Here is a 21,142-nt window from a genome sequence, read left to right as displayed (position 1 = left end):
CATACATGTATTCTGTATAATGATGAGGGTCTCCTTCCATCTTCCGTGCAAATCCCCTTCTCCCTCCTTTTCCCTCCCACCTCTCTTCCCTATTTAGTGGTAATCTTCTTCTCATGCTCTTCCTTCCTATCCCATTTTGAGTCACCCTCCTTATATCAGAGAAGACATTTGGCATTTGTTTTTTAGGTATTGGCTAACTTCACTTAGCATAATCTGCTCTAATGCCATCCATTTCCCTGCAAATGCTATGATAGGTTATTTTTAGTGCTGAGTAATATTCCACTGTGTATAAATGCTACATTTTTTTTATCCATTCATCTATTGAAGGGCATCTAGGTTGGTTCCATAGTCTGGCTATTGTGAATTGTGCTGCTATACACATTGATGTGGCTGTGTCCCTGTAGTATGCTCTTTTTAGGTCTTTTGGGTATAGTCCGAGAAGGGGAATAGCTGGGTCAAATGGTGGTTCCATTCTCAGCTTTCCAGGGAATCTCCATACTGCTTTCCAAATTGGCTGCATCAATTTGCAGTCCCACCAGCAATGTACGAGTGTACCTTTTTCCCTGCATCCTCACCAGCACTTATTGTTGTTTGACTTCATAATGGCTGCCATTCTTATTGGAGTGAGATGGTATCTGCTGCTCTTTACATTTTAAACATGTATATTCATGTCTATCCATTCTCACTGTATTTTCCTTCCAAATAATACAAAACCCTGAAATATTTTCACTTCTACATTCCTCCTTCTATCTTCCATGTTTTTGTCTAACATTTTGATTTCATAATTTCTTCTGAACTTCAAGAAATTAACTCTTGCTAGTTTTGTTAGTTAACTTTTCTTTTTGTTAAGGTGGAAGCTCTTCTGTATAATCTTTTATTTGGTTACAAGTAAAACTGGGAATTTTCTTTGTTCTCTATTTTTAATTCACCGTCATATCAGATCAATTCTTCTTGATTTAACTTTTTTTTATATTTCTGGAATGTGTTTCCTTTTCATCACCCTCACTTCTCCCTTATCCCCCTTGCAAGAAGTGCAGGCCATGGTTATCTCCATCTGGATGGCGGGTAGGACTCTTAACTGGCCTTCCTACCTCCAGTCTGCTCATTTCTCACCCTTGTTCACACCTAGCAGAGTGGTCTTTCTTTACACAATTGTGATCCCTTGGCTAAAATCTGCATGATTTCCCCTTGCCTTTAGAAAAGTCGAAATTATTCAACATGGCTTAGCTGTTATCTCTACACCTATAACCTTGTTTCTACCTACTCCTTCTCAGGACCTTTCTGTTTCCAGTCATTCTGATCAGATTTCCGCTTCCTAAACACAGCAGCTCCTTTCATTTCTGGTGCTGTATCGTGAATGTCGTCTTCTACGGAAACACTCTTGTTCATCTTTGCTTGGTTAATTTTTATTCATCCTTCAAACCTCAGCTTTGAAATCATGCTCATTGGATATCTAGGTGGGGCATTCATTGTTGTTTGGTTGTTTGGTATTATACTATTTCTTAGTGGCCTTTGACTGACTTTACTATAATTTGCTTTTTAAAATTTTCACGCCTTCTTGGTAAGCACTAAGATCTGTGATAGTAGAAATCAAATCTGGAGGGCTTGGCATACAAAATCACTTAATAAATATTTGATTAATTAAGGTTGAATGGATTTTTTCAAAGCATAAATTGTTAAATATGGGTGCTATTTTGGTAATATGCTTACATTACAAAAACTTACCTTGAGATGCCCAGGGGGAAACAAAAGAGGCATTTGGTCTGCTGTGGATTTATATCGTATCCTACCAAAGGGAAATATGGAAATGGCACAAACCAAGAATGTGACCAGATGACCCTGAAATCTAGATGGTGACACTAAACACAGAGTTTAGCATGTTATCTATAATAATTCAATTGGTAAGAGAATATGGACAACTATATCAAAATATACCGAAAATTGCAAGCAACTATTCTCTGAAACTCAGGGAATGCATGATCTTGAAATAAATCATTTAATCTCTTGATGTCTCATTTTAACTATTGAGTATATAATGAATGATTATTATTAACTACTACATGGGGTATTGTAAGACTTAATTTTGCTAATGTTTATAAAGTGCTTCAGATTGTCTGATTAAAAGTATGAAGTATCATCATTATTATACTATAAAAGAGTATGTGAAATTTTATTTTAATTTCATAAATATGAAATTATACCTTTCTACATTTACTTAAAATATTCTGAAATTCATACACATAAATTAATGTGTGTTCCAGTCTAGGTTTCTAGGCACTCATAGTAGCTACTCTTATTACTGTCTACAGATCTTGTCTGCATTTCTGTTGCCAAGAAAGTTCATAAGGCTTCAGCCTAAGTGGAATGCAGAGGGCTCAACTCCTTTGTGGTAAATTATTGCCCATATTAGATGAGAGGGCTGTGTGGTGATTACTTTTCCTTTCATTTCAACCTTTCCTCTTTTCAACAAATAGTTTCATCATTTCTAAATATGATTAGTTTTCTATAAATATCAATATCCTTCCCACACCTTTAAATATCCTCTTTGTTGAGGCCAATTGGCTGGGTCGTGTGGGCGGAGCCAAAGAAGTCCCCCAATGAGCAGCTCCGTGGTCTGAAAGGCAGGGAAACAGCCCAATGAGCATCACCGCAGAGGATCCAATCAGCTAGATGTTGCTGGGGCTGCCCTGAGCCAATCATCAGCTGGCAGTCTGAAGGGCGGGGAAACAGCCCAATGAACATCACGGCAGAGGAGCCAAGAGCCATAGCCAAAGGGGCCCCAGCAAACTTCCAGCTGCCAGCACTCTTCCTACAAGTTTGGACTCAGGGAAATTCTGTGGGTTCCGCCAATGCTTCTGACCTTCTCAGCCAACACTTCTGACCTTCTCGGACATTCCTCCTGTGCTGGGTTGCTCCTCATGCCTGTTGCAGATCCAGAGAATCCAATAGGACACCCCTGGGCTGCTTCCCTTATTTTCTAAACTCATTAATTTCACATTTCTAATATGACTACCTCTCTCTTCAGAATTTACTCAGATATATGCATGGGAGGGGAAATTTGGGTAATAACGGTTGTCTTAAAATGTTATTTCATCTACAGGCTTGATTGATAGTTTGAATATAGAATTCCAGCATGAAATTATCTTCACTAAAAAGTTTCAGAATTTCTTCATTTTCTTTCTATTTCAAATGTTCCCATTTTTATTTCTGATCTTTCATTGTTTTGAAGGTTTGGGATCTTTTTATTCTCAATGTTGTGAAACATTGCATGTGAGTAAATTTTGTTTTATTTATTGTGTTTGACATTGAATCTGGCAATTTTTGTCCTTTGGTTCTATGATTTTTGTGTATTATTTCTTTGAACTTTTTTACATTTTTAATTTTGTTTCTGAAATTCTCATTATTGGCTATCAGAACCTCTGGATCTGTTCTCTAATTTTCTTTTCTCTCCCTGCATATATTCCATTACTTCATGTTCTATTGTTTATTATGAGAGGTTTACTCAATTATATTTTTATTTATTTTTTTATTTTTTTATTGGTTGTTCACAACATTACAAAGCTCTTGACATATCATATTTCATACATTAGATTGAAGTGGGTCAATTATATTTTTAGCTCAAACTTCTTTTTATAGAACATGTTATGTGCTCTATTTTAATTATATAAGATATATACAAGGTTTTCTCTGATTATTCCTCTATTGTGTTATTCTGTCTTCATTTTGAGGTTACCAATAGTTTTTAGGATATTATGTATAACTGTGTGCATATATGTATTATATATATATACACATACATATATGTATATATGAATGATACATACTTTAAAAGCTGATCAGTGGTCTTTAAACTCTGTTGTCATAATAATCCAAATATTAAAAAATTATTGAGTGTTCCAAAGAGGTTTTATTTATGAGGGTTATATATTGATATTTAATACATCTTAGCAATTAAAGTCGGGTCACATAGTCATGTGCCACATAATGACATTTTGGTCAATGTTGGACCACATAGATGATAGTGGTCCTATAAGGTTATATTACCTAGTGACATCATTGCCATCTTAGTTTGTGTCAGGTACACTCTGTACTGTTTGCACAACAAAGGAGCATAGCAAAGTACTTTTTAGAATGTATCTGTGTTGCTAAGTGATACATGACCATGTTAAAAATGTTCACTTAAAAATAACAGTAAACCTATTATATTCTAGAATAATTATTAAATAATTATATTTCCTAAAAGAAAGATAACTTCATGAGTAGCACAGCTATAAATATTACATACATATAGTTTATATTTGCGAATCTCTTTAATGTCTTGCTTAACAGAAGAAAGATCCACGTACCTACTTCTAATTGAATTTATTATATGACGTCACATATTGTGCTGCTTCTGAAAAACTCTACTATACATTCATGAGAGTCTGAGAGCAAAAAAGAAAGGAACATCTTAGTAGTATTATGAAAATAGTTTTGACTTTTCAGATTCTTGCAAAAGTCTCAAGGACTCTTTAGGGTCTCTAGACCACACAGTTTAGGAACTGCTATTGTGAATACACACACACACACACACACACACACACACACACACACACTCACTCTTTTAGGGTTATTTTTCTTTCTTTCTTTGTCTTGTTTTATTTTTTCTAGTTTTCTTTTTATCAGTTCTTAAAAAATTTTTTTTCTTTTCTTTTTTAGTCTTTTCCTTCCCCCTCAAATATAGGGAAACAGTTGACTGGCAGTTGACTTTTAAAAATAAAATACTGATTGGGCACCATGTTTGGAGAAGGAATATTCAATGAGTGAGTTTATCCTGGGGCCCTGGTTCTCAACCCAAACAAATGTATACACATTTTAAAGCAAATATTTTATAATGCTACCTTTATTATAGTGAAAGGAAAATCATAATATAACTTAACATATGAACACATATAACTCTATTAATAACAATATCATGCCAGAATTTCAGTAAAAAGCAAATAAGCAGAAAGTGATGCATAATAAAAATGTATTTTTAAATGTGTAAATCATCAAGCATGTTTACTTTACTGTGACCATAAGAAAATAGTTAGAAGCTTGCACATACATAAAACTTTGTGAAGGTGGCGGCTATAACTTCAGGTTGATAAGTGTGTTGGTGAGCATATTGACATCTGAAATACTATAAATAGTGCTGCTTTTCTTAAAATTAAATTTTTATTATTTGTTTAAAGTGTATGACATAATACTATGAGATACTTGTATATATAGTAAGTGATTATTGTAATGAAACAAATTAACATATCCATCACCTCACAGATATCTATTTCCTTAACCCTGTGCCAAGAGTACATATAATCTACTCATTTAGCAAGATCCTGTATCTATTACACTATTATTACCTACAGTTTTCATATTGTACATTAGATCTTTCAACTTAAACTCATTCTACATGTCTTTGCTTTGTGTCTTTTGACCTACAGCTCCCCTTTTTCTTCTCCTCACTCCAACCCTGGTGGTCATTACCTGTTTTGTTGTCTATAGCTATTTGACTATTTGTTTTTAAAAAGATTCCACACATAACTGAGACCATGCAATGTTTTCCTCTCTCTGGCTTATTTCAGTTAGCATAATATACTCCATATCTATCCATTTGTTGTGACAAATGGCATGCTCTCCTAAAACAATGAATAGTAGTCCGTTGTGTGTATGTCTTCACGTGCACATATGTATTTCCACAATTTCTTTATCCTTCCTCCATCTGTGGGTACCTCCTTGTTCCCATGTCTTGGTTATAGTGAATGATGCTGCAGGGAAAGTAGAAATGGAGATGCCCTGGTGAGGTGGTGCTTTCATTTCCTGTGGGTCTGCAACCAGAAGAGAAGCTGCAGCACTGGTCTTGCAATGTGACTTTATAAAATGGTGAGAAACTCTTGGTTAAAACTCCTCACCAAATGATATACTATCTCACTGCAATTTATAATTGTATCCTCTAAAAAAAAATAAGTCTATGTTAAGGCCATGTGAAAGACCTTTTTTACATGTCAAAATTAATATGCCTATGTGTAAAATGTAGTTAGGTACCGGACTTACATAATTTGCTTTCCCCCCTTTTTTCTCTTTTATTTTCTCATCATTTTCTGCCCATGTGAGGAGTGGAATCACTACAATTAGTTTCTACCTCAGGAACTTTCTTCTCTTCTTTAGGTACAGGATTTGCAACCCTCTGTCTCTATACCACCTTATTTCTGTCTACCTGGAGGCCTGTGGAATCAGTATGGAGGTAATTATGTTTAACACTTTGTATGGTTTTATTAAAAAATAAATGAATAAAATACTTCTACATATTCAATATATATCATATTGACTAAAAAAAAAATCTATTAAAATTTAGAAAGATAAAAATATTGAGGTACAAAAATCTTTGCTAATCAAAAGACCAGAAGCATTGTCAGATAGTATAAATACTCTTCTGGTTAGTAGATGATTTTTGGCCGGAAAGATTGTATCTCTTCATTACTTACTTAATGTAGAAATAGAAAAAAACTCAAATCTGATACACAAATATCTTATATTCGTGTACCTTTATATAAAATCAAGAAAATGAAATTCCTTTATGAGGTCACTTCATTATAATAACAATTTACCTTGCTATATCATAGTATATATTTTTTATTTACAGAATGCCAATGCAATCTAGAATAACGCTTCAAATGTTAGTCAGTATGTGATTTGGCCTATGTTATACGTCAAAGAAATGAAGGATGTAATGCTTGTTAGCAAATTGACTATTATAATGAACAAAATAAAATAAGAAGTTATGAATTGAATAGATATCTAATTGAATTCAGTGAATTTTTATTTGTCATATTCATATTTTAATTTTATAATTCATATTCCTATAATGTTCTTCTTAATGTTCTGCTTTAATTATTATAGTTATAGCCATATATTGCCACGTTTCTGTGTTCTGCCTGAGATTTTAGGAATAACTTATTTCTGGAAAAGAAAATTATGAGATTTAAAATAACATCTAATCAGTTTTTCTAAAAAAATTCTCTCTTGTTACAGAGTGAAAGTCACTGCTGGGTATCAAAATATTTTATCAATAGCTATTTCATCCATAAGAAGCCTCTCCAGGAAAACAGAAACCATCTCAATTACTCCAACACAAGAAATGTAATGTAGTGAATTGATTATACAGTTGGGAGAAGAGCTGAGAAACCAGTCAGGAAAATGTTAAGACAACCTACAGTAGGAAACCCCTATTCAGATGAGAAAGGAGCGGTGGAGTTGCTGCCAAGAGGCCAGGTTCACCTGCGAATACCTTGGCAATGGGCCTATCTAGCAGGAGTAGCAGAAGAAATGCAATTTACCCTGGAGATGACACTTCAAACAGAGAGGAAGGAGAAAACTTTCCACTCAGTAACTGAGTACCAAGGATGTCCACCAGCTGAATTTAACTGGGAGTCAACTTAATGTGGAATGCTGGGAAATGACACCTATAGCTGTCCACCTTTGAAGATACAGAGCCCAGGAAGGAGAGAAAGAGAACTATCTTACTGGCAACAGGCTAGGATCTTTACTAGCTGCCCCTTATGCTGCTCAGTATTGACTCTCACCTTTCTACCCATGTTCACATCTCATAGATTTCAAGCAACAGCATCAATGAGTCAACTAAAAAGTGAGTCAACTACCTTGTACATAAAAACACGTCATTGTCTTCTTAAACATGTGCCCTGTTCCACCCTTTGACCCTCAAATCTCATTCTTGATGAATAGCATAAATCCCTCGGTAGCTCATGGTTAATGTTGAAAAAGATTCACAGAGGCCAGAGTCTGCTTTTAAAAGGAGGACATTTATAAACGAAAAGAGTTATGATTGTATTCCAGAATCTCAGAATGTACAGTGTGATTTTGCTTTTGAGGCTTTTCAGAGTCTTTATATAGCTGATTTTTTTTATTACCAACACTTTGAGCATTTTTGGTATCTGTTAGATCTAAAGCCTTATGTGGCAGAGCAAGTTATAGTATAGACCTGTTGGAGAATCTTCTCCTACTCTGGGCTAAATTTAAAAGTAGAAAAATTAGAAAACTTCTAGCTTATACAGTAAATGGGTTGGGGAAACACCAACATGTGTCATGTGTTTTCTAGAACCAAATCCAGTGCAGCTTGGATGCAAGTTAAAAAACCAAGTCGTGGCTATAGCCATGAATTGGGAGGAAAAGGAAGCTAAGAGAATACAGGAGGCCAAAGAGTGGGTGTGGCTAGCCTAGATGAGAACTCAAGGTCACTAGAGCTGGTTCATTCTGCATTGTTAACATAATAAAGTCCAAACTACTTTTACTTTTTCTCCTCCTTCTCCTCTTCCTCCACTTCTCCCTCCTCCTCCTCCTCCTCCTCTTCTTCCTCCTCCTCTTTTTTCTCTTCCTCCTTTTGGCACAGATTGGACTCAGGATCAATTAACCACCAAACCATTTCCCTAGCCCTTTAAGTTTTTTTTTTTTTTTTTTTTTTTGTCTGAGACAAAGTCTTGCTGAGTTGCTTAGTAACCTTAGTTGGCCTTGGTAACTTGCTAAGGCTGGCCTATAACTTGCAATCCTCCTGCCTCCAGCTTCCGAACCAGTGGGATTATAGGCATGTGCCACAACCCAAGCTTCTTACTGTCACTTACTATGCCTTCTACCAACTTGTTCATTTTAGTCCTCTACCTTCATTTCTCAGTATTTTTCTTTCAAACTTTGTTCTTCAGTCATACTGAACCACCTAAAAATTTCTTCCGTATGTCAATTCATTCTCTCTTTCACGCTGGCCTTCCAGGCTGACTTTGAACCATAATCTATGTCTTTTTTTTTTCTCTATTTTTTAACTGCCCTTTTTTACTGTCTAAAAAACATCCACTTAAACCACAGTGCTGGCCAATAGATAGATCTCATGGCCAATGAAAATTCTGATAAATTGGCCAAGTGTTTCTGCACAGCTAAAGTTAAAGAGTTTACAGTTAAGTCTAGGATTGATTGAATTAGTAGCATCCATCAGGTTGGAAGAAGGGTGGCAAGTATAATGTGCATTTTCCATCCATTCTTGCCGACATTATACCTTGTCATAGCCTTCCTTGATGCTGTGCTGAATGGGCAAGTGCTTTTCCTATATTCTTTTGCACTTCCTTTTCATAGTCTATCATTCCACTTGAGTTGAATTATATTTTCCTGTTTTGTTGTTCTTGTTTTTTGCCTATTTTCTCATCAATGTTTTTTTCTTAATATTAAGACACAATATTTGTCACAGTGCCTGATAGTACTCTGCACATAGGAGGCAGTCTATGAATGCTTATTAACTTAATAATATTACTAAATTTGAAATAATGAGATTTGGGATTTGGTTATTGAGTGAGCCATATATATGTGTGTATATATATATATATATATATATATATATATAATTATCATCCACATCTTCTAGGTAATACGAAAATACAATTTATAGAAATCTGGTGGACATTTAACATATACAGAATGCAAACAAAATAAAAGAGAGAGGGGGGGGAAGAGATAGAGATAGAGAGAGAGAGAGGGAGGTCTACTGGATCTTTTTGTGCCATTAAATGCATTTGCTTAGTGCCTTACAGGAACAAGCAACTCTCTCTCCCTGCCTGCTACTTGGTAACCATGTCCTGACCTTCTTTCACCACACTATTCCTCCATAATAGAGAGTTCCACTCTTCAGGAGCAAAATATATAGCCCAAAGGCACGCCCCCAATGACCTACTTCCTCTAGCTACATCCTACTTGTCTACAGTTACCACCCAGTTAATCCTACCTGGGAATTAATGCACTGATTGGGTTAAAGTTCTTTTAACCCAATAATTGCACCTCTAAATTTCCCTGCATTGTCTCACACATGAGTTTTTGGGGGACACCTCATATCTAAACAACAATGATGCTATTTACTTTTTTCTCTTTTTGATAAGCTCAAAAAAAAGCCATACAATTTTATTAATTTATTTGATTTATCATTATGACTAATTAATTTAACCAAACTAATAATAAAATTTACAATGAGGAGACATTGGACATTACTAGCTAAAAAAGTATTGTCTGAAGGACTTATTTGCTACCTTGGTTGTTCTTTTTCTTTCATTTTACATTTTAAACCTCTCAGATCAGTCCTATGAGTTTTTTTTTGTTTTTGTTTTTTCAGTACACCCAAAAAGTGATGATTTAACTCTGTTTTCATTCATTTATTAAATCAATGGTAATTTCTGAATGCCTTTCACAATGCAAGTACTGTTCTAGGTGTTGGAATAAAGAAATAAACAAAAGAAAGTCTCTACTTTCATGGAATTACATACAGTCTCAGGGCAAGAAATAGAAAATAAAGAAATAGTCTATAACATTGCAAGTGCTAAAATATAAGAACGCTTTGTCTAGAGAGATCACAAAAGACCTCTCAGGGGAGGTGATCTGAACATAGAGCCAACAGATATGAAAAAGCTAGGGAGTGAACCGTGAAGATAAATCAGCAAAATAAATTAAGTTTTAAGCCCTTTAGTATTTTAAACTTGAGTGATTTGACTAACTTGATTCCTCTGTAGCAGACCAAAATTGTAAGCATGATTATTACATAGAATCCTGCTTTTTAAGATATGCCAGGAAAACTGAGAGTTTTCACAGTTATTCATGTTTCTCACTATGATATTGCTTACAAAGAAAGTCAATTTTATCTCATATCACCTCGTAATTATATATTACATGTTTAGTACATAGTATTCAATTCAAAACATTTTTTTTGAATTCTTGAATGTATGGAAGTGTGAAAGATTACTTAAAAAAAACAGATTAAGACAAAATCCTTGATGTCAAGAAAGTTACAAAATGAGCAGAAAGGCTGACACATGAATACAAGTAATTGAAAAAAGTTTATAACTAGATAGACAGAGAATGCTGTGCAGGCTAAAAAGAGGAAATAGGCACATCAAATAATAATCACAATAATTGTACTAATAATAATACTGCTAATAATAACCACTATCAGTTATTCTTTTATGTGCCAGGCAAGCTGGTAAATGCTATTTCAAAGTCAAGTCTGCAAAATGTCTCATAATGTTGTGTAATGTATAGTACTAAAAAACTTTTCAAGTATTTTCCCCCTTTTCTTTTGTTATAAACTATAATTTGCTCTTGAAAATAGAATGCCCTAAGTCACCCGTAGACACAGATTACCAAAGTTATGTGTTCACAGATGGAAGAGGCATTGGCACTTGCAAATGTGCAAAATGCACCTTTGACCTGTTGAGGCAGGGTTGTAAAAGGAATTAGAGACAGTTATTTACCTATAACATTGTATAATTAGACACTGGTATTTGCCTATTAAACAATCTATATTCTAGAGAGTCTGTGACTTTGCCCACCTTCAAGTTTCAGAGATAGAATATACATCTGAGTATGCCCAAAGCCAGAGCAAACACTTTTTACATTGGGAAATTATAAAAATCTATTTATTTTTTGTTGTGATGGGTATTATAAAAGAGGGAAAAGATGAACAGAGTTTCAGAGAGAAGGAGAAAATGAGTAAGCATTGAGAAAGCACGAGAAGAGCTTGTGGATCATAAAATGATGCTGGTTGGTTTGCAGGAAGCAAGGAAGTAATAGATAGCATCAAGCCTTGCAAAACGGCTTTTTTTTTTTTTTTTGGCGGGGAGGGGGGAATCCTCTGGAAGATTTTGAGGTAAAGTACTGACAAAACAAGAATTTGCTTTTTGTGAAAATGTACTGGAAGTAGGACAGATGAATGAAGGAACATATTGGAGGTAAGATGATCATTCACAAATGTCATACTGAAGGGGAGCGGTATTCATTTTTAACATAAAATTAGGGAATTTTATTTTGTCTTTAAGGATAAGTAGATTAAGAATAGTTGACATCTCTTAAATATAAAAACATGATGCCAACTTCCCTGTGTTAATGGTCTAGTTCGTGACTTTACCCAAGCTGTATTGACATGATTTTTTTTTTTTGGTCTGATCTGTTATAGGGCTATACAGTTCTATTAATTTAATTATTGATGAAATCATCCTAATATTTCATTATCTACTTTTCCTTCTAGATGTTTATGATCAAGTCCATAAAAATTAAACCATTTTTCTCATTAAAATACTGCTCAATTATTGCCTTTCCCAGTCTCCTCCTTTTTATTCCTCTTAAAGGCTGAGTGAATCACTTGATATCTTTCTATATTTATGTATATTTTGCTTTAATATTTCTATTATTAGGTTAGTCAGAGCTGCATAATCCTTAACTCTGTTTATATTCGTCATCTGGCAATTTCAACAACAAAACAAATCCAATGTCATTGGAAAATGCGCAGAAATTAATATTGGATAAAATTCCTCAAGTTTGTCTAATTTCTGAGGTTACAAATAAATCCATCTATTTTTTGATCAACCAGCATTTATTGAGAGCCTATTATATTCTCAGACTTGAGTGCAAAAGTAAATAAAATGCTTAAGGCAGAGCGTTGTATGTAGGGGAGGTTGACAACTCTATAAAGTATCCTGAGATGCTGAGGAAATATAGGCATGGGAATGCCAAACTTTCCCAGAGATGCCAGCAAAAACATCACAGAGGATATGTTGTGATCCTCAAGTAGGAGGGTAAGTTCTTGAAGCAGAAATATAGCATAGGATTCATGCAGAAGAAATAGGATGTGTAAACATGTAAAGGTGCTGGGACATCAAAAGTCAAGAGAATTTTGAAAATGGCAAAGAGTTCAGTGTGACTATTACATGGAAACCCAGAAAGTATTGTTCGGAAGAGAAACCAGAGGAGAAAAATAGGGCTACATCATGGAGGAACAAGGACTTGGATTTAATCCTAATTATTACAGAATTAAGAGACATTTGATTGGTAGAGTAATATGATCATAGTTTTAAAAAGGGAGATAACATTGGAATCCATTTGGAAACTTAAGTCTGAGAGATTAGTTAATGTATATCAACTAGAAAGTTATTGGAACAGCTGAGGCAACAGATCCTGAGGATCTTAAGGGAGATGGTTAAAAAGGAGAAATATATAGTCCAGATCTCATGGCTACTCAGATACAGTGGGAACAAGAGAGTAAATGTCTAGGCTGCACCTGGCATTTTAGGCTGAAAGGGACCATCTTGATAGTGCTTTTCGCCTATTTAAAGAGGCATGCATAGAGTGATATGAATAGCAAAAGTGAACTTTCTCTGGGACACATTATGTTTGAAATGTTTACATGAAGGAGATACATTGACACAGTCAGAAATACATCTGGACATTGGAACTAGAAGATGACATCTTTAAGTGTCATGGTGGAAACAAGAAACTTGGTTGAGAGCACTAATGGAAAGCAGTATTCATGAGTTGTTAGTTTATATTATTTTCTGTTTCACAATTAGTCCTAAACCTATGATTAAAATTATGCCTAGATGCATTGGTGAATTTGAAAAATATTAGCAATTAGTTATAACTCTAGTATTTACTGCAGTTTTTTTAAAGTCTAATAAATTAGTTAATTGGGTTTTTCTTCATTTATAGACATGCTTCTCCCTCAAAGATTTCTATGACTTCTCCTTACAGAACCATTATAGTCACTTCTCTATTTTTCAGTGAGATGGGGTCTCATTATGTTACCCATGTTGGTGTTGAACTCCTGGATTTAAATGATCCTCCTGCCTCAGCCTCCCAAGTACCTGGGATTGCACATATATACTATCATGCCTGGTTTATAGCCTCCTCTCTGAATAAAATTGCCTCCTCATATATTCAGTTATAATGCCCTTGATTCCCTGAATTTCCACTTTTAACAAATTTCCTAATATCAAAATGAAATCTCCAGTTTATAATTTGCAGTGTTCTCTGAAATTTCTTTTTATTCATGGCCTACAGAGAAAGGTATGTCTTTCAAAGTGGACTTTTTTCTTTTTTGTTATCATCATTGTACTTTACACTGAACTACACCCATACTGCACTCTGGTTCCCTTAGAACCATGACACACACCATAATATGCTTGAATTAGACATTCTGACCCTGACCCTGAACAAAGTTTAACAGGTTCATGTGGGTGTTATAAATGTCACTTTACCTCATTAGTGTCTTCTTCCAAAGAAGTGAATCTGCACACGTCAGTATTGTCAGTGAAGTACTGGTTAAGTACCACAGACTTGGATCATATTCTGATCCCACCACTTACCACTTATGTGATCCAAGGAGTTTCCTTAATTCAGCTTTTCTGAGCATGAGTTTACTTGAAAATGTGGATATTATGCATTATATAAGATGACATTTTATTTAGAAGTTAGTCATTTAGAAATAAATTTATTTCAAAGCTTATTTTTATTATTTGATTGATCTCTAGTTTAATAGTACTGTATAAGAAAATCCTGCCATTTGAAATAACATGGATGAACCTGAAAGACATTAAGCTAATTGAAATAATCAGATGCAGAAAAGTAAACACTGAATTATGTTGTATAAATGTCGAGTTGGTAAAAGAGGTCTAATCTCTAGAATATATTCTTCTACATAGTTTACTGCATAGTTTGGTGACTCTGGTGTTGATAATGGGAGTTTAAAACTCCCTCTATAATTGTGGATTTGATTATTCTCACCTTTACTCTGATACTGTCTGTTTCACATATTTTGATGTTTCATTATTAGACTCACCCATCTAGAATCATTAACTTTTTAATGAATTGATCCTCATTTGATTTTGACATGACCCTTTTTTTCCTTTGGTAGTACTAATATTTTGAAAACTAGTTTATCTCATATCATTATAGACAACTCAATTGTCTTCTTATTACTATTTGTGTGGTATATTGGTATCTCATCCTTTTAAAATGTGACTATATATAAAGTTGATTTCTTTTTTATTAATATTTTGTTTTAGTGATAGCTGGACACAATACCTTTATTTTATTTTTATGTGATGCTGAGGATCAAACCCAGTGCTCTGTACATGCTAGGTGAGTGCTCTACTGCTGAGCCACAGCCCCAGCTCCAAAAGTTGATTTCTTCTAAGCAGTGAAAAGTTGAGACTTGTTCATTCAATTATTTTAAAATAGAATTCTACAATCTCTACTTTTTAACTAGGGTATTCAGTCATTTTATATTTAATATAATATTGAGATGACTGGATTTAAATATTTCCTGTTGCTATTTGTTTTCTATTTGATCTATACGTTTCTTTTTTTCCCTCGATTCTTTTTATTGTATGATTATTTCTTAAAATTTCATTCTTCCCCTCTATTGATTTTATATCTCTGTCTTGATTTTTAATTAGACTCAAGATTACATCATGTGTCCTTATCACAGTCTACTTTGAATTGATATTTTTATATTTTATGTTTACAGTAAGAACCTTAAAACAGGATAATTCCAGTTACTCTCTCCTAATCTTTATGCTCACGTTGTCATATATTTTACTTATGCATATGTTTGTTTGGAGTTTCTATTAAAAGTTTGTATTGCATTTGACCAAAGTCATCTTATGAGTCTTTTGAGTTTCTTTTTATCAATTTTATACATTATTTTAGTTGTGTGATTCACTATGTTAATTTATTTTAGATAGAGAACCAACTTTACATTACTGGGATAAATTCCAGTTAATCAGGAGAATTATAATTTTACATATTGTTTTCTTCCTTGAATATTTTATGGAGATCACAAGTCAGTCATTTGGGATTAGACTCTTCTTTATGGGAATATACTTAATTACTAATTCATTTTTTGTTCATTCTATAAATCTACTAAGATTTTGTATTTTTGAGTCAGTTTTCATAATTAATGTCTTTGTAGGAATGTATTTATTTCATCCATGTTGTTAAATTTGTTGTCATAAAGTTGTTCATAATACCATCTTAATTTCTTTTTTGATTTCTGTTGGATCTGTGGTGAGGTACTTTCATTCCTGATATTGACTATATATGTTTTCTCTTTTTCATCTTCATGAATCTAGTTAAAATGTTACTGATTTTGTTGTTTATTTAAAAGGTAGAACTTTAGGTTCCATTGTTTTCTCCATGGTATTTTTGTTTACTGTTTCATTAATTAATGTTCTGTAATTCCTTTTTCCTTCTAGTCCCTTGCTTTTCCCCCTAGTTTATTAAGTTGTAGGGTTAGGTCCTTAATTTGAAACTTTTTTTCTAGTAGAACATTTGAAGTCAAAAGTTTTCCTCTACCACAGAGACTAACCCACATAATTACAGTTATCTTATATTAGACAAAGGCGCTAAAAATATACATTGGAGAAAAGATAGACTCTTCAACAAATGGTGCTGGGAAAACTGGAAATCCATATGCAAACAAAATGAGATTAAATCCCTATCTCTCACCATGCACAAAACTCAACTCAAAGTGGATCAAGGACCTAGGAATTAAACCAGAGACCTTGCACCTAATGGAAGAAAAAGTAGGCCCAAATCTCCCTCATGTGGGATTAGGCCCCAACTTCCTCAATAAGACTCCTGTGGCACAAGAATTAATATCAAGGATCAACAAATGGGATGGATTAAACTAAAAAGCTTCTTCTCAGCAAAAGAAACAATCAGTGAGGTGAAGAGAGCCTACTAGTCTGGAAAAATTTCTTACTATGCGCATGTCAGATAGAGCTCTAATCTCTAGAATATCTTAACACCAAAAAACCCCAAATAACCCAATCAATAAATGGGCCAAGGAACTGAACAGACACTTCTCAGAAGAGGATATATAACCAATCAACAAATATATGGAAAAATGTTCAACATCTCTAGTAATTAGAGAAATGCAAATCAAAACTGCTCTAAGATTTCATCACACTCCAGTCACAATGGCAGCTATTAAGAATACAAACAACAATAAGTGTTGGCAAGGATAGGGGGAAAAGGAACACTCATACATTGCTGGTAGGACTGCAAATTGGTGTAGCCAATGTGGAAATCAGTATGAAGATTCCTTGGAAAACTTGGAATGGAACCACCATTTGACCCAGCTATCCCACTTTTTGGTCTATACCGAAAGGATTTAAAAACAGCGTACTACAGAGACACAGCCACATCAGTGTTTATAGCAGTGTAATTCACAATAGCTAAACTGTGGAACCAACCTAGATGCCCTTCAGTAGAAGTCTGGATAAAGAAACTGTGGTATATATACACAATGGAATATTATTCAACATTAAAAGAGAATAAAATCATGGTATTTTCAAGTAAATGGATGAAGCTGGAGAATATAATGCTAAGTGAAATTAGCCAATCCCCAAAACCAAATGCTATATGATTTCTCTGATTTAAGGATGCTGATCCATAATATGCTGGGGTGCGGGGAATGGAAGGATTAGACCAACTCTAGATAGGGCAAAGGGGAAAAGCAAAGGGGAAAGGAGGGGGCATAGGGGTAGGAAAGATGGTGGAATGAGATAGTCATCATTACCCTATGTACATGTAAGAAGACATAAAGGATGTGACTCTACTTTGTGTACAACCAGAGATATGAAAAAATGTGCTGTATATGTGTAATATGAATTGTAATGCATTCTATTGTCATATATAACAAATCAAAATTTATAAAAATAAAATAAATTTAATAGTTTTACCAATTTTTTAAAAAAAGTTTCCCTGTAAACATTGTTTCAGCTTCTTTCTATATTTTTTTGATTTGTTTTGTTTTCATTAACCACCCAAAGATAATTTCTAATTTCCCTGGTGATTTCCTATTGAAATCATGGATGTCACAGTTATTTTAACACTTGTGATATTTAAGTTTTTAATACCCATATATCCACATACCTTTTATCTTAGACTGCATTTTCTGATATAAGTGTTAGATGATTTATTTTGGAGATGAAACAAAGGGCAGCAAGGATAAGAAAAGAGAATGACATGTAGAAATGGGAGAGAATTGTCAGTACCTCTTGAGAAGCCACAAAAAGTGAGTTGGTTAGAAAACAATACCTTCTTGAAATGAAAAATTTTTAAACTAAGTTGCCAATAAATAGCGAGCCTCTGGGTAGACCACTTGTAAAGGAATTCACTTCCATAGTTTCCCATCTCCTTCACATTGACAAATTTTTCCCCATAGGACAGCTCTTCCACATCTCAAGATTTTATTGTTTTCTTCCTTTAACAATAGTTTGGGATTCTGGATCCCAAGCTTTACTATGCAGGTATTAGTGGGAAAATTACTAGTATCTCTGGGAGTTCATGGGTGGATCTAGCTGTGTAGTAGAGGCTGTAGGGAAATCTATGCTTCTCATACAACGTAATGCTTGTTTCCAGTAACAGAGCTGTTGGGGTCTGGGCAAGAGCCCATAGTGCTGGTGGCTGCAGTTGGTGGCTGAGAGTACATGAGCTAGGCAGCACTGAGGAAAAAGAGCTGGAGAGTGAGGTCTTCATCACCTCTACATATACACTTTCTGATGCATTATTATAAGCTTTGAAATTTACTGGGGAAGAGCCACATGAAAATTTTAATCTTTGAGGAGAATATAGAATGAACAGAAGAGGAGACTTTTACCGCTTTATATAACTTTCAGTAATGATATGGGAGTCTTTACAGTTTGGAGGTATTTTTGAAAAATTTTTAAAAGATTATTAAAGCAAATAAACTATATTCATGAAATGAAAGTCTTTGTAGCTATTTAAATGCATGTTCAAAAAGATTGCTTAATTATATAAAAAAGCATCATACCATTGTATAAGAGAAATAAAATAGTATATAGAGAGTAGGTTTGAAAATAGTTATAATTTGGATATAGTTGAGATATAAAAACTCAGTGTGAGACAATACAAGAAAGTCTAGAGGTAAGAACCTCATCAGTGCATTCATCCACTTGAATGGATTAACAGCTTGTAACTGTGGGCAGGAAGATGGGGTAAAATTGAAGGAGGTGGGTCATTGCAGGGGTGTGCCTTTGGGGTTCATATTTTACACCTGGTGAATAGAACTCTTTCTCTGTTTCCTGATTGCCAGGTCCTAACCTGTTTTCCTCCATCACGCTCTTCCTGCTTGATATTCTATCTCATCTCCAGCCCAGAGCAATGGAGTTGGCTGTCTATGGACTGAGACCTCTGAAACTATGACACAAAATAAAATATTCCTACTCTAAAGTGTTCTTGTCAGGTTTTTGGGTCACAGTGGCAAAAACACCAACCAAAACAAGAATGAAATAGTTATTTAAGGTTTTAAAATACAAATTGCCATAAATATCTTGTTTGTTCATATAAATGAAGTGATTAGAAGATACAGAGACGAAAATAACAAAGGATTGAGAGAAAATACCAATGTACATGTGACTGAATGTATAGCTATCATAAACAAGATAAACAGATTTTGGAGATATAATTCTATACAAAAAAGGTGTGAAAAAGCACTAGTTTTAGGTACCGGTAAATACAATTTTTTGAATCCTGCCATTGTCACCTTGAAATTAATCCTATTTGAGCTCTCATTGTCTTACCTGTTATAAAGACAAACAATATCTCATAGGATCCCTGTTACGGTGAATAATAAAGATATATTTAGAAGACTTTAAATAAATGGAAGGATTAAGGATATAATAGTAAAGAGAGAGAGAATTTGAACAACTTTGTTTGATGGTGGAAAACTAAGGAAATTTGTATACACTAATCTTGTCTTCTCTCATTTTATTGTTTTGGTAATTGGTTAGTTACTCGTGCTTTCTAGAAACTCCAAGAAGAATCCCAGGATTCAAAGCTAAGCCTCAATATTTACAAAGGTAATGAGTCTGTCAGCTACGGGAAGTCAAGTGCTCTTACTGTTTGGTATTGCTAACCTCAAACCTAACCTAAAGGGACACCTTTCTTGGGGGATAACAGTTCATTTGTCTTCATGCTAACTCTATCAAGGAATTTTCCTGTGCAGAAAACAGCTAGTTTCACTAAGCTCTGTGTGTGCAGTGTTTTTTATGTAGTGTACTGACAGCCAGTAACCAAACCTAATCCGTCAAACTCATTTCACCTAAGACCTCAAGTATAACTCCAATTTTGATCCTTAAGGTGAAGGCGTCACTGAAGTACTTAGTTCCTGACCTTTTGTTTTTGAACACATAGTATTTTGGGGTTTGGAATAGGAGAAGTCTATTTCTCTTTTTGCTGAGAAATACAGCTATTGTTTGGGAGGTATTAGATTTAAAAATATTATGCCTACTTTGTCATTTGCCTAAAATCAATCTGTCATCCTTTGATTGAGTTGCTCCTTCTAATTAGTAGGTTGATAACTTAGTAAAGTGCATGCTTTTTACCTACTTTTCATTTAATGGTTGAATATTTTGGAAATACTACATTATCTTTGGTAAGATAATACGTTCATGTGTTTTAAAATTTTTAAGTTTCTAAAACTAACCGTAAAAATTTGGATATGCATATTGACCTTAAAAAAACCCTGAAACTTCTAATTTTCTTTTCTTTTCTTTTTTGTAATTGAGCCCAGAATCTCATGCATAGTAGGCAAATGCTCTACCACTGAACTGTATCCTCAGCCCTGTGCCATCTAATTTTAAAGCATTTGTTTTCTGTGCAACAGATATATCCTAATACTTGCTCCATTATTTTTTGGTGAGACAGTCAGCATTTCCCAATATTGAGAGGGCACTGAAACAGGCATTGGAAAACTATTTCTCCCCCACAAAATGACTGCCTTTTACCTTCTCGTGCGTTTGTAGTTTGTAGAGTGGTGTGGTGTTGTGAGGGTCCAGGACCATTTACATACCCAGCAGATATTCAGAGCATTCACCCTGCAGGTATGTACAGTGAGACAGGGAAAGGGATGGATGAGGAGTCATTCAATCCCAAACATGGGCCCTGTCAGTCAATTAGCTGAGATTGTCCCGCTGTTCATGATCCTATTTAAGTAAGGACAGCAAGACTCCTGTTATAGAGCTGAATGCTATTTTATGTGGGGGAGTTAAGAATAACTTAGAAAGGAAACTTAAGACTTTTAGTTGATGCTTATCGTTCTTTTAAGCATCATATTACCCCAGAATCTTTACCTCTGTTAGTTTTACTTTTAACACTCAAAAACAAATGATGGGCCAACTTTGACATTCAAATTAGACTAATATTACTTCAAAGCAAATGAGAACAGCAAAGGTTCCTGGATTAAAACAACTTTTAGGATTTTCTTTCAAAAAGACAGGAT

General features: G+C 34.4%; 1 long non-coding RNA gene across 1 annotated transcript; it reads left to right on the top strand.

Moving 5' to 3' along the window:
- Positions 1–6,184: 6,184 nt before the first annotated feature.
- Positions 6,185–7,852, top strand: LOC120888344 (uncharacterized). The gene is made up of 2 exons (XR_005731904.2): positions 6,185–6,262; positions 7,051–7,852. It is a non-coding gene; the product is annotated as an uncharacterized LOC120888344 (long non-coding RNA).
- The last annotated feature ends 13,290 nt before the right edge of the window (positions 7,853–21,142 follow it).

The sequence above is a fragment of the Ictidomys tridecemlineatus genome, chromosome 6, assembly GCF_052094955.1.
Source record: "Ictidomys tridecemlineatus isolate mIctTri1 chromosome 6, mIctTri1.hap1, whole genome shotgun sequence".
Lineage (NCBI taxonomy): Eukaryota > Metazoa > Chordata > Mammalia > Rodentia > Sciuridae > Ictidomys > Ictidomys tridecemlineatus.
Note: the sequence above shows the minus strand (reverse complement) of the source record. Positions and strands in the feature narration are given on the sequence as shown.